Raw genomic sequence first — 12,543 nt, 5'->3', positions numbered from 1 at the left:
GTGTGTCTGTGTGTGTCTGTGTGTCTGTGTGTGTCTGTGTGTCTGTGTGTGAGATGTGGGATGTCCTTCTGTATATGTGTCGCTTTTGTGGATGGTTGATGTTGATGGTTTTGTTGGTTGATGAATAAAGCTGTTTCGGCCAATGGTTTTGCTCTGCTAAGTGTGTGTGTGTGTCTGTCTGTCTGTCTGTCTGTCTGTGTGTGTGTATGTATGTATGTATGTATGTGTATATATATAAGCTAAGGTCAAGCTAGATTCACCAATCCCTAGCAGCTCTACCGGCTGAGCACAAATTCCTGAAATTCCTGACTAAGCATTAAATAAACCAGGTTAGAATATCCACTCATTCGTTAGCAAAACCTAACCACACTGGGGACGGACGACACTGAATCTCGGTTCAGGAATTCTCCAGTTAAAATACAGACATGCCTGCAGGTCACTGAGACCACTGGCAGCTCTTCTGCCTGGCCTTACAGTAATCTTCGGCTTTACCCTCATCCCGACCCACAGTAGGAGATCAGACAGAAATGCAGTGTGAAGGGAACTAGACTTTAATGTCTAGAAAAAAAAAATGAGCTGTAGCCATGTCTCTAAGAAACTGATGCCCTGGACAAGTTGTTGTTCTGGAACAAGTTTTCCCCAAATCTTGCTAAAGAATAAAAGTGCTGAGGCTTAATGTGGTGACATCACCTCTGTCACCTGGCACATTGCAGGAAGAAGCAGAAAAGGCATGTGTCCGAGGCTAGCGTGGATGACACAGCAAAACAAAACAAATTCAAAAGTACAGGAACTTTTTTCATGGTTTTGGGTGGGTTTTTGTTTGTTTGTTTTTAATATGAATTCCCAAATCTGAGGTGATGCCAAAAAAGAGCTACTAAAACTTTCTTGAGAGCCAGGCGATGGTGGCTCATACCATTAATCCCAGCACTCAGGAGGCAGAAGCAGGCAGATCTCTGTACGTTCAATGCCAGCCTGGTCTACAGAGTCAGTTCCAGGATAACCTGGGCTGTACATTTGAGAAATCTTGTCTCAAAAAAAAATTAACAACAACAAAAAGAAAAGAAAAGTTATAAAGAGAAATCCTAAGAGTCAAAAATTCTTGGGCTGGAGAGATGGCTCAGAGGTTAATAGCACTGGCTGCTCTTCCAGAGGTCCTGAGTTCAAGTCCCAACAACCACATGGTGGCTCACAACCATCTATAATGGGATTTGGTGCCCTCTTCTGGCGTGCAGATATACTGACGTACAAACACTGACTACATGATACATAAACAAATAAAGCACTTTCTTATCTGTAACTCTTAAGTCTCAAAGTCTCAGTTCTCTCATTTACTTCTTTTGTTCCAGAGAACTTTCTTTGTGAGTAGCCTTTTCTTCAATAAAGTGCATGTAAGGATAAATTTACTTAAGCAACAGTAAGGCATTAGCTCTTTATAAAAACCTTCTCCAATTGTTAAACAACCTCTATTAAAATAAATAAATAAATAAAGCCCCTATGTTTTCTAAGTAATGTGATGTTTACACACAACAAATAGAGTCAAGTGTGATAAAGAGAATTTCAAGGGTTCCTGTCCCTGCCTGTCTGGGCACGTTCACCAGAGTCACTGCGGCAAACACTAACCTAGGTGCTAATGTAAAAGCTTTGTGTAGATATAATTAGTGCTCCCGAATGATCAACCCTAGAGGAGCATGTCCTTGGGGTCCCCATAGCCGGTTTGTCCAAATCTGTAGGCCTTTAAAGGAGCTGCACTCTTTCGGGCAAAAATAAAAAATAAATTCAAATTGTGGGAAGGACTCAACGGAAAGGAGAGTGAGTCTCTTTGGTTGACTCGTGGTGCAGAAGGAACAGTCCCTGACTGACTGTTAGTGAGGAGATGAGGACCTCAGTCTGACACTATGAGAACTTAATCATTCCAGAACCCACAGAACTTCAGGAGAGGACGTATCCGAACTCTGGAGACCGGAAGCTCAAGCTCACACTTGATGAGTCCTGGCCGGAACTCTGACCAGATGCCTGGGGAGTAGAGGCTGTGTTTGCTACAGTTGCTACAACATCGCAAAGCCAACATGCTAAGGGAATAACTTTTGTGTTTGAATTTTAGTTATCAAAGGAAACCAAGCTTCCTGCGTGCAATAATGTATCACGTGACTCCTTTAGTCAAATTTCTTTTGCTGTGCCAAAAGAAAACACCTGCAATAAACGACTCGGGTGCGAACTCTTTTTCTTTATTTAACTTCACTCTTTTAGAGCTTTCTGCCCTTGCTCACCTGTCCCCATCACCTTGTGCCTGGGGACCAAAGAGGAAGCAAAGCTGCCCAACTCCCGGTTACTAGGATACTGGAAGCAAAAGAGGGCGGGGCCTGGGTCCCTATTTCCTCTTCTTCTAAGAGCACCTTCAATGAACTCACTGATTTCCACAGGGTCCCGCCCCACAAAGTGTTCACCTCAGGCCAGTAGTGTCACAGGCCGATGGCCAACCCTTCAGTGCGTAACTGTCGCCCTGATAAACACTTCAAAACGAGGCAGGAGAGCTTTCCTTAACGACTTCCCTTACCTTTTAACACTCCATGACAAGACGGTTTTACATTATACAGACAAGCACAGACGCGGATTAAATAGCCCCTAAAGGCAATGCAGAAAAAAAAAGTTTTGACAAAATTTAGCATTCTTTCCTTGAATTGTGAAGAATTCTCTATAGGTTAATTTAAATTATGAGTCTAAACGGGCCAAAAAAAAAAAAAAGGTCATGGTATTCAGAGAAACTTGGCATACTCTCTAAATTGTGCTATTAGTATCTTAGAGGTTTCATTTTTTACTAGCGAAATATTAACTAATCTTGTATTTATTCTTTGGTTGTCCTGTTTAACAGTCAATTCTGAGTTAATAATCTGCTATAACCCGCTAGGCTGGAGACGAGGGAGGAAACCATCTATTCCGTTACCTTGCGAAACACTCCCAGTACGCTCTTTAGCATCCTTAGGCCAAAATAGCCACATTTAGAATTTTACCAGATTGTTTTTTTCTTTCAGGGATTGGTTCAGGGCTATTATGAAAATAAAGAAGCCGCTTTAGGAGAATTACTGTGATATGCTATCAACTGAACGTTTACTTTACAAAAGGTGTTTACTGCCATCTCTTGGACTGTCTAAGCATTTTGCTCTAAAAAAGAACAAACAAATCAGGTTACGGTTTATGGCTAAAACTTCCTTACAAAATAAAAGTGGTAAATAGTTGAAAAGCAAAGATATATTAACTGGAGTTAATTACTTCACCAGAAATTTGTCCTACAAACCATTGAAACATACCTGTATTTTCTTGGATATGTTGAAAAAGCATTCTGGAAACTTCTAGGGCCCAAAGAGACTGAAAGGACATTTGGTTGTGAGCAAGGTTGACATGAGGGCTTGTGTCTAGTTTTGCTGAAACTTGTTATACTGTGCTCAGTTGATATCTCTAGGAGACCTACTCTTTTCTGAAGGAAAGGGGGTATGGGGAGAGTGGGGAAGTTGTGGGTTGGGGAGGAGGGGAGGGAAGGAACTTTGGTCAGGATGTAATATATGAGAGAATTAAAAAACTATTTTTAAAGAATTCTGGAAACTGAAAGTCGAAAGTAATGGATTGCCCTGATTTTAACTGACAATATTTCCACCTACTTCCACCACCCCACCACCCCCACCACCCCCACCACCCCACCCCCCACCCCCCACCCCCCACCCCGCTTCTCATCCTCCTCCTCCCCCAGCTACGGCAGAGCTGCTGGTGCTTCCTTCCCCCCGGCACAGAGGCTGAGCTTCCGGGGCTAATGCAGCCATTCTGACGTTGCTTGACAATACTGATGCTTGAGAAATAATTATGGGTCCTCACTAAAATTAGGTTTACCTTGACCCTAAATACATCATGGAGTTAAAACTAGTAAGACAGATGGAGAGGTGACTCAGCAGTTGAGAGCACTCGCTTCTTCCAGGGGACCCGAGTTTGGATCCCAGCACCACCTGGAAATCCCACTCTCTGTCTCTGTCTCTCTCTCTCTCTCTGTCTCTCTCTCTCTTTCTCTTTTTCTCTCTCTCCCTCCCCCGCTCGCTCTCTCTCTCACACACACACCACACATACACACACATACAAATGAAGTTTAAAAATAACTAATATAACAAAGAGCTTAATCATTGAAGTGAAGCCCAAGTCCTAAACTGCACTCATTTTATGAAGTTAGTGGTAGAAACATATTTCTATTCTGATTCGTCAGTTTTTACCTACACATATTTTCATGTTTAGAAATTAATGAAAATACTTGAGAAATCTTAGTCTCTGTATGTGTGTAAATATATTCATGTTTAGAAATTAATAAAAATACTTGAGAAATCTTAGTCTCTGTATGTGTGTAAATATATTCATGTTTAAAAATTAATGAAAAGACTTGAGAAATCTTTGTCTCTGTGTGTGTGTAAATATACATATATACACATAGGATACACGTATATACTTTTCCTATAAGATGGTTAAAGCAAGAGAATACAAAGAGTAAATCTACAAACTATTAAAATAAAAGCAGTTTCTCTCTCACTTAGAAAGGAATCCTCTAAAATCATGCCAACACCAGAAGAAAATCCTGAATTCTGCTTTTCCAAATGGGGGTAAATGTGGCTAAGCGCAAGCGCCGCATTCTCACCACTGGGGGGCACTGTGACACCGGTCCAGACCTCTGTCGGCAATTACAGCCCTGCAGTTTTGCAAAGGAAAAGTTTATCACTTTGAAGAACTTTGGGTTTCTATTTTTAATGTGTTCTATTAGATCACTTGAGGAAGTAACAAAACACCATTTAATTGCTTCTGGGGTTATGAAACTCCCTGGGTATTTGAAATGCTCCAACTTTAAAATAATTGTGATTGCATTGCTCAGTGTTGAGGTTGTGCATGAACGGAAACTGTCTGCTCTCTCAGCAGGCAGAGCATCTACAGCAAAATGTGTACAGACCATAACACTGGAGTGTGAAACACACACATCGGAGTCTGAACTTCCTGAAGCAGGAAAATCCATAATGCTGGACTTTTTATTATGCAAGCGAAAGAAATGAGCATTGCCGATGCACACGGACGTATTTAAAAGTAAACAGTGAGTGAAGAGAAAGAGGATCGTAGCTCTTGTCACCGGGAGAGAAGACAAGTGTTGGTGCTGCTGGCTGATAGCCATCACCTCGTTGCAACACCTGGTGGATATCGTTGAGGAGACAAGGCCGCAGCGTGCGGCACAGCGACGACCTCCCGCCTCCAGACACGGGAAATGCAGCTGCCCTAGATGATGGGACTATGCCGTTCAAAGTTATCACAAAAGTGCATACTATTCCAGTGGCCCTGAGCCGTACTGACTGTGTGTCGAGATGGGGTTACTAAGGCTATAACTGTTAAGATACATGAATTCTATTTCTGTATTTTTTTTTCCCATAGTAACTGAAACTGAAGATTCCGGTTTCCTCTAAGACTCACATTCATGGCTTGCTTTAGTTTACATCTCTGTAGAATGATTCTGCGAAAACATCCAAGACTTAAATTTCATGACACTTCTGAGCTCGTTTCTGAAGATAGGAAAAACATTCATACTTTAATAACCACATGGCAAGCCGATTTTTTTAAACGTTTCATTGTATTTAGTTGGGGGGCCTTGTGTGGAAGTCAGAGGACAACTTAAGTCAGGTTCGCTCCTTCCACCACGTGGGCCCCGAGACTGAACCCAAGCCGGCAGGTTTACAGCGAGCTCCCCCGACACACACTTTGCTGGCCCAGGTTTTTTAAATGACCCTAAGTAAACCGTTGTCTTTGTATGAATTCTGCCCTATGTATTCAAAGAACCTGTGAGTAAATATCATTTACTTCACTTGGATTCTATTACATAGGAAGAGTGAAGGAATTTGACAGACATAATTAAGGTCTCTAATAAATTGACTCGAGGTCATCAAAAGAAAAACTATATTGGATGGGGCTAGACTCCATCAAATAAGCTTTAAAAGACATCCAACATGCCAGCTCTTTTCTGTGGACCCAAAGACACTATGCTGCAGAGAAAGGCACACGGCAAAGAGGAACAGACGTCCGTCCTTCATCTCTAAAACCCCAAATCCCGCCAATCACCAGTGACTTGAGAAGGGAGTGAGTTTCTCATGGCTGCAGCTCTGTGCAGTAGCTTCCTTTGCTGTGAGAGCCAGGCAGGACCCAGCCGAACCATGGCTGGGTGCCGACACACCCCTCCTGAACAACTCGTGTTCTTTCTAACTATAAGAGTTATTTGGGTGATTTCTTACAGAACACAAACAAATGACATGCCTTTTGGTTTAACTTCACCTTTTGTATTAGAACATTACTAACATTCACTGAAATTTGATTTTCCTTGTTCATCTAACACGTATTCATCCTAAGAAGTCAAACTCCTCAATAAAGGCAAACACTTTGACAGTAATACTTCCCTGTTACTTTATTATAACATGCGCTTTTTATAACATGCGCAATGGAAGCAAAGAAGCACAAGGCAATTATAGAACACTGAACGTAAGCCTCTCGGTAGAGCTGTAATTACAGTTGCCCAAGCACAGCTGTTCGGAACCGAGAGCTGGGTTGCAGCTTATTCCTCATTCCTACTAGAGTTCTTAAAGCCTCAATGGACCTGAAGTCTGCTCACTCTAAATGTCTAAACAGAACTATATGGGGCGTGCTGAACTCAAAGACCTTGTGTCTGCAGGGTAGGCTCACCATGACTGAGCTACACCCTCAGTCCAGAGGTCAAGAGTAAGTTACAGAGTAAGGAAACCAGGACATGTTTATGAGTTACCTCCACTAATGTCGCCATCCACAGAGAAAAGCTACAAGTTTGTCTGCTCACAAAGGTCCCATGTGCACAGGATTGGATGCACATAGATATACAAAGAAAACAAAAGCAGAAAACCCCTCCATTGTTTTTGCTTAACTACCTCCCTGAAATTGGATCTGAGTTACTCCTAAATGTCTCTTATTGACATTCATGTGTGGTTGTAACACAGGTGGTCACTATGCTGGCTAGTCTATGACAACTTGACACAAGCTATAGTTACCTGAAAGGAGGGAGCCTCAATTGAGAAGATACCTCCATCAGATCCGGCTCTAGGGCATTTTCTTAATTAGTGATTGATGGGGGAGTGCCCAGTCCATTGTGGGTGATTTCACCCTTGGTCTGGTGGTCCTGGGTTCTATAATGAAGCAGGTTGAGCAAGTTCTAGGGAGCAAGTCAGTAAGCAACACCCCTCCCTCACTTCTGTGTCTGCTCCTGCCTCCAGGATCATGCCTGTTTGAGCTCCTACCCCGACTTCCTTCAGCGATGAACAGGGCTGTGGAAGTGTGAGCTGAGTCAACCCTTTTCTCCCTAAGTTTCTTTGGTCATGGTGTTTATTCGTGAACACCCTAGGAAGCATTCGTTTTAACCTAAAGTGCATCCCAACCTTAGATGCAATCCTGCCTCAGATTCATAAAGCCAAATCAGTACAGTCACCCAGCCCTAAGCCAACTCTTGGCTGGGAACCAAGCCCATTCCTACTGATTAAACTTGTATTTTTGCCTTTTTGTGAGGAACAAAAGAACCTTGGGAGTGCTATCGAGAGAAAGGCTTCATAAATACCCTACATGTGCCCCTTAGTAAGACACTTAATTCATGTAACTTGTTTTACAATTTCACGTCCAAGTATAACATGACTGCTTTGATGTAAAAATTATCCTTCCAGACTGGTTGAAATCTTTTTCCAATATAAAAAAAAGTCCATGGTAAAAATTGTTAGTGTTTCTAAACATATTAAAAAATAAGAGGAAGGTGGTAGATAAGATAAGATGCATATGGAAAGTCACTACAATGTCTATAATCAGGAAATTAAAAGGTGGGGAGATTATACGAATTAATGTTTATAATTGCTATTATAAAAATTAATTTAAAAAAGTCCTATTGATTCCTGGTGGAATTTTGTTAGTCTTTACGTTTTAATACAACAACAAAAGCAGATGAGTAATTTCAGAAATAAAAGACAATAAGGAAACAAACATGATTTCTACAGAAGGACAAATTCTGCCTCAAGACTATCAATTCTTAACTGAGTTTTTGGGGGCCGTGGTTTAATGTTTCATATTTTTGTTTTAGAATTTCATACATGCTTACAATGAGTTTTTATCAAATCTAACCACCCCATTTTCCCCCTCCGACTCATTCCCTGATCCCCAATACTTTTCTCTCCCGACGTCATGCTATTTTTTAAAAGCCCACTAAGTGCACTTTGTGCTTGCAGTGTGTTCATACATACTGGATATAGGGCCATGCACGGGAGTGCAGGTTTCTTCCGTGATATAACAACAGACAAGTTGCCCATTCTCTGGTAAATAACCCCTCATTCACATTCCTGTCAGCAGCTCTAATTAAATTCGTTATATCGTAAAACCAGACATGAAAGTAGAGGTGGGAGTAGCTGGCAGAGGAAGGGCGTCAATATGGTGGAGAGGGGGACGAAAGAATGAGGAGCAAAGTGATCATCATACATTATATGCAGGTGTGAAAATATCAACGAAGCCCATTATTATATAATAGTGTCCACTGCCCTGTCAATGTCTGCTGTTCTCTAGAGGAAAATGTTTCTATCAGTGTTCAACAGTGGTACCTCACCCATTGGAGGTCCATAACTAAGGTCACTATAGCATCATATAGACAACAGAAATGTCTCCACCTCTGCTGGAGGCTGGGAGGAGCAGTGGAGTGCCTGACAAGAGCCAGCATTGCTATTCCTGATGAATTTTCAAGTGGCACAAATATTCAAATCATAACAAATATCAGTAGATGTCAATGCTTTAACTGTGTTGAGGTACCTGTAGCATTACCCCCATCGCTGCGACTGTTCATGTAAACGTTAACACATGTAAAGGGCCAATAATGTTGCAATTTATTATGAAAAGATTCTCTCTTAAATTATGTATAAATACATAAAAGTAAAAAGCTTCACTTGCACAGATAAAAGCACACTCCCAGGAAGAAACTCCATAAATACCTGGTAAAATTAAACCCAATGACCAGTGAGATCTCTGTTACTTGGTGACTTAAACACCTTAGCTTAGACGCAAGAAGTGGCCCTTGCCTCTTCCAACAAATGGTTCTGCACATGAATGTAAACTGCAGTTCTATTCCTGAACAATGAAGATTTTCACAAGTTTCTGTGATACAAGCGTACCTTCAAAACCAAGCGTTTCGTAAGCTCCTAATAGGAGAAACATTCAAGCAACTATAGAATGGTTGGAACAATCCAAGAAAGGCTCTCATAACATGCTCACTAGAGCTGCCTTTCAGATTACAGGAGTTTAATTTTTTTTCTATGTAACTGTCATAAGTGTGTGCTGGTTTTCAGCCTTTACACATGACACCAATATGTGAATTATACATTATATTCTCACAAAAATATTGGGGAAACGTTCCTTGCTTTACTGAGTTTGAAGGCTCTGTTTCATTTCTATAGGAAATAACTTGATTGATGCTGTAAAATGCGTTTTGCATTTATCTTCTTTGCCATGAAGGGTTTTCATATCTGTGCGTGCTACCTTTGCCTCGGAGTGGGGAAAGATAAGCAGTTATTGAAGAATATCGTTTGCTGTATCCATTTTCGAGTCTCACGTTTGACATTTGAATTAAATACACCCCAACTCTTTTTACAATTCGCTTGTAAATTTATTACAGTTAGAAAACAATTTAAAGGGAAGCCCGATGATAAACTGGTTTAATAGGCCATTAATCTTCAGTAATAAATGGGAGCTGAGAAGCTGCACAGAGTTAGGCCCCGGCCTTCACACAATGTTCAACGCCGAGCCTGCCTGCTTCTTCCTTCATCTTCCTGTAGGCTTCACTGAAGCAATGGAGACTTTCTTCCACTGATAAAAATGTTAGGGAACATATTCCCTGAAAGAGAAAGAAAGAAAAAGAGCCAGGCAGTGGTAGCGCAGGCCTTTAATCCCAGTACTTGGGAAGCAGAGACAGGCAGATCTCTGTGAGTTTGAGGTCAGTCTGGTCTACAGAGCGAGTTCCAGGACAGCCAGAGATAAACAGAGAAATCCTCTCTTGAAAAAGCTAAATAGATAAATGGGAAAATAAATAAGTTGTAGTGATATTTCATTTGAAGATCAGAGAGTAAAACGGCCACACTAGTCAGCCTTACAAACCAGGCAGTGGTGACACACACCTTTATTCCCAATAGACACACTAGTTTGCCATAGAAGCCAGGCAGTAGTGGTGCGGGCCTTTAATTCCAGCACTAGAGCGGGATCTAAGACGGGAAGAGACAAATCTTAGGCAGTCTCATTCTGAGGATCCCTGGAGGCAGGATTGCCATTTCGGACTGGGGTAGAGGTAAGAGCCAGTGGCTGGTGCACAAGGAAGGCAGAGGCAGAGGGATCTCTGTGAGTTCAAGGCCAGTCTGCTTTCCGGACAGACTCCAAAACTAGAGAGAAACCCTGTCTTGGGGGGAAAAAAAAAGAGTCGGTGACCAGCGTTTTTCTGACCTTCAGGTTGAACCCCAATATCTGTCTCTGGGTTTTTAATAATCATGCTAAAATAAACAAGCAAACAAATGGATAATCGTCTATACAGAAAACATGTAAGAGTTAATAAATATACATTTTTATTTCCCTTATTTATCTCAGTCACATGGGCGTGTAGAGACCAGAGGACACCTGTGGGAGTCGGGCTCTCCTTCCAGTGTTCAGGTTCCCCGGCCTGAGGCTCAGGTCCCCAGGCTCCGTGAAGCACCTTCATCCACTGAGCCATCTCCGGTCTCAGCACCCTGACGTGACTGTTTTAGCAGCACTAGATACTGGCTGAACAGGACATAAAGGAGAGATGATGTGAAGATCAATCAGGGAAACACTGAGTAGGAAGTGAGTTTATAAGTTGGCGGCCTAGCCAATCTGCCCCTCCTAGTCAAAGAAAGAAAGAAAAAGACATAAAGGGAGAGAGGGAGATGTGAGGTAGGAAAACAGAGGGGGAGAGAGAGGTAATGGACATCCTACGCCAGAAGTTCTCAACCTGTGGGTCGTGACCCCTTCGGAGGTCAGACGACCCTTTCACAGGGTAGCGATTTCGATCTTTACAGTAGCAAAATTACAGTTATGAAGTAACAACAAACAAGAATAATTTAATGGTTGGGGTCCCCACAGCACGAGGAACCGTATTAAAGGGCCGCAGCCTTGGGAAGGTCGAGAGCTACTGCCCTAGGCTGTAATATTTGGGGCTGGTTCTGTTCCTGCCGGTCTGCTTTATACTCATTTTTTGGAGGTAAACCAATGAATCAGCCCGGTACTCAGGAGAAAGGGAGTTAGGCTCCTATGCGTCCTTCTGAGGGGGTCCCTGCAGGGGTCAGAGCGGACAGGCAAACGATCCCAAAAAGGTAAGAATAAAAACTAGGCTCAGTTTTAGTCTGCCCGGCTGGAACAAACTCCTAGACAGCCCGATGCCAGACGGTTTACTGCCAGCATGTTTGATAAGCACAATATAACTTGGGGGGAGTTTCCTGGTGTAATACAATCCCCGGTGTCCAATTGCAGAAGGAAACAGTCATTACATCAAAATATAGCTCACTGTACATGTCGTTTCTTCAAGAAGATGGGTTCGAGAGATAGGCTGCTTGTACTAGCTTAAGGACCTAAGGAAGGTTCTGGCTTAGTCTCTATCAGGTAGAAGAGTGGTCATTTCGGGTATTAACCATCTCCAGTCCTGGTTGTGGGAGCTTGGGGGAGCCTCTAGTTATATAGACTATGTAAGGGTCATTTAGACTCTTAGCTATCTCCAGTCCTGGTTGTAGGAACTTGATAAGGCCTGGCCCAACAAATATCAAAGGTGATCACCTCTAGTTCCCAGCCTTCCGTGAAAACAGTTTGTGTGTCCTTCTCTTTGAAAGGACAATCCTGGATGCTTAACATTCCTGGTTCCCAGGAGATCCGTGGGTGCGAGGATCTTCGTGCTTCCAACATCATTGTATATTCTATCCTTACAGAGTGTTGTTGCTGAGGAGTCCTGCCTGGGCTCTCTCATCTCACCTTAACCAGTCCCCTATTCTGAGTGACATTAACTACCCCGGTTCTGTTGACACTTACATAACAGAAGAATCTTTATCTTTATTCTAGCCTTTCTCTGTGAGCCCATATTTAAATTTCCAACTGCATATCACACGTCTCTACCCAAAAAGCCATCGAGGCCTCTCCAAAACTAATCTTTTGTGTTCTTCTTTTCAGGCCTCCATTGCACTCCTTGCTCTAAATCTTCAGTCCAGTCAACCAAACACAACCTCGTTCTCAATTCCTTCCTGTCCTCCTTACCTCCCAGAGACTTTGCTGTGGATTTATGCTGATATTATTTATATGTCCCCTTATCTCGATCATCACTATCTGTGCAGTCTGCCATTCATCTGCTCCCCAGCAGTAACATAGAGATTGATTTCACTGTCTAGTCTCTCGCCATTGTGATTTCCCTTCTGTCAGGTTTATCTTGGTTAAAATGTGGATCTGAGC

The sequence above is a fragment of the Microtus pennsylvanicus genome, chromosome 9, assembly GCF_037038515.1.
Source record: "Microtus pennsylvanicus isolate mMicPen1 chromosome 9, mMicPen1.hap1, whole genome shotgun sequence".
NCBI classification, from domain to species: Eukaryota; Metazoa; Chordata; class Mammalia; order Rodentia; family Cricetidae; genus Microtus; species Microtus pennsylvanicus.
This window is presented reverse-complemented; position numbering follows the sequence as displayed.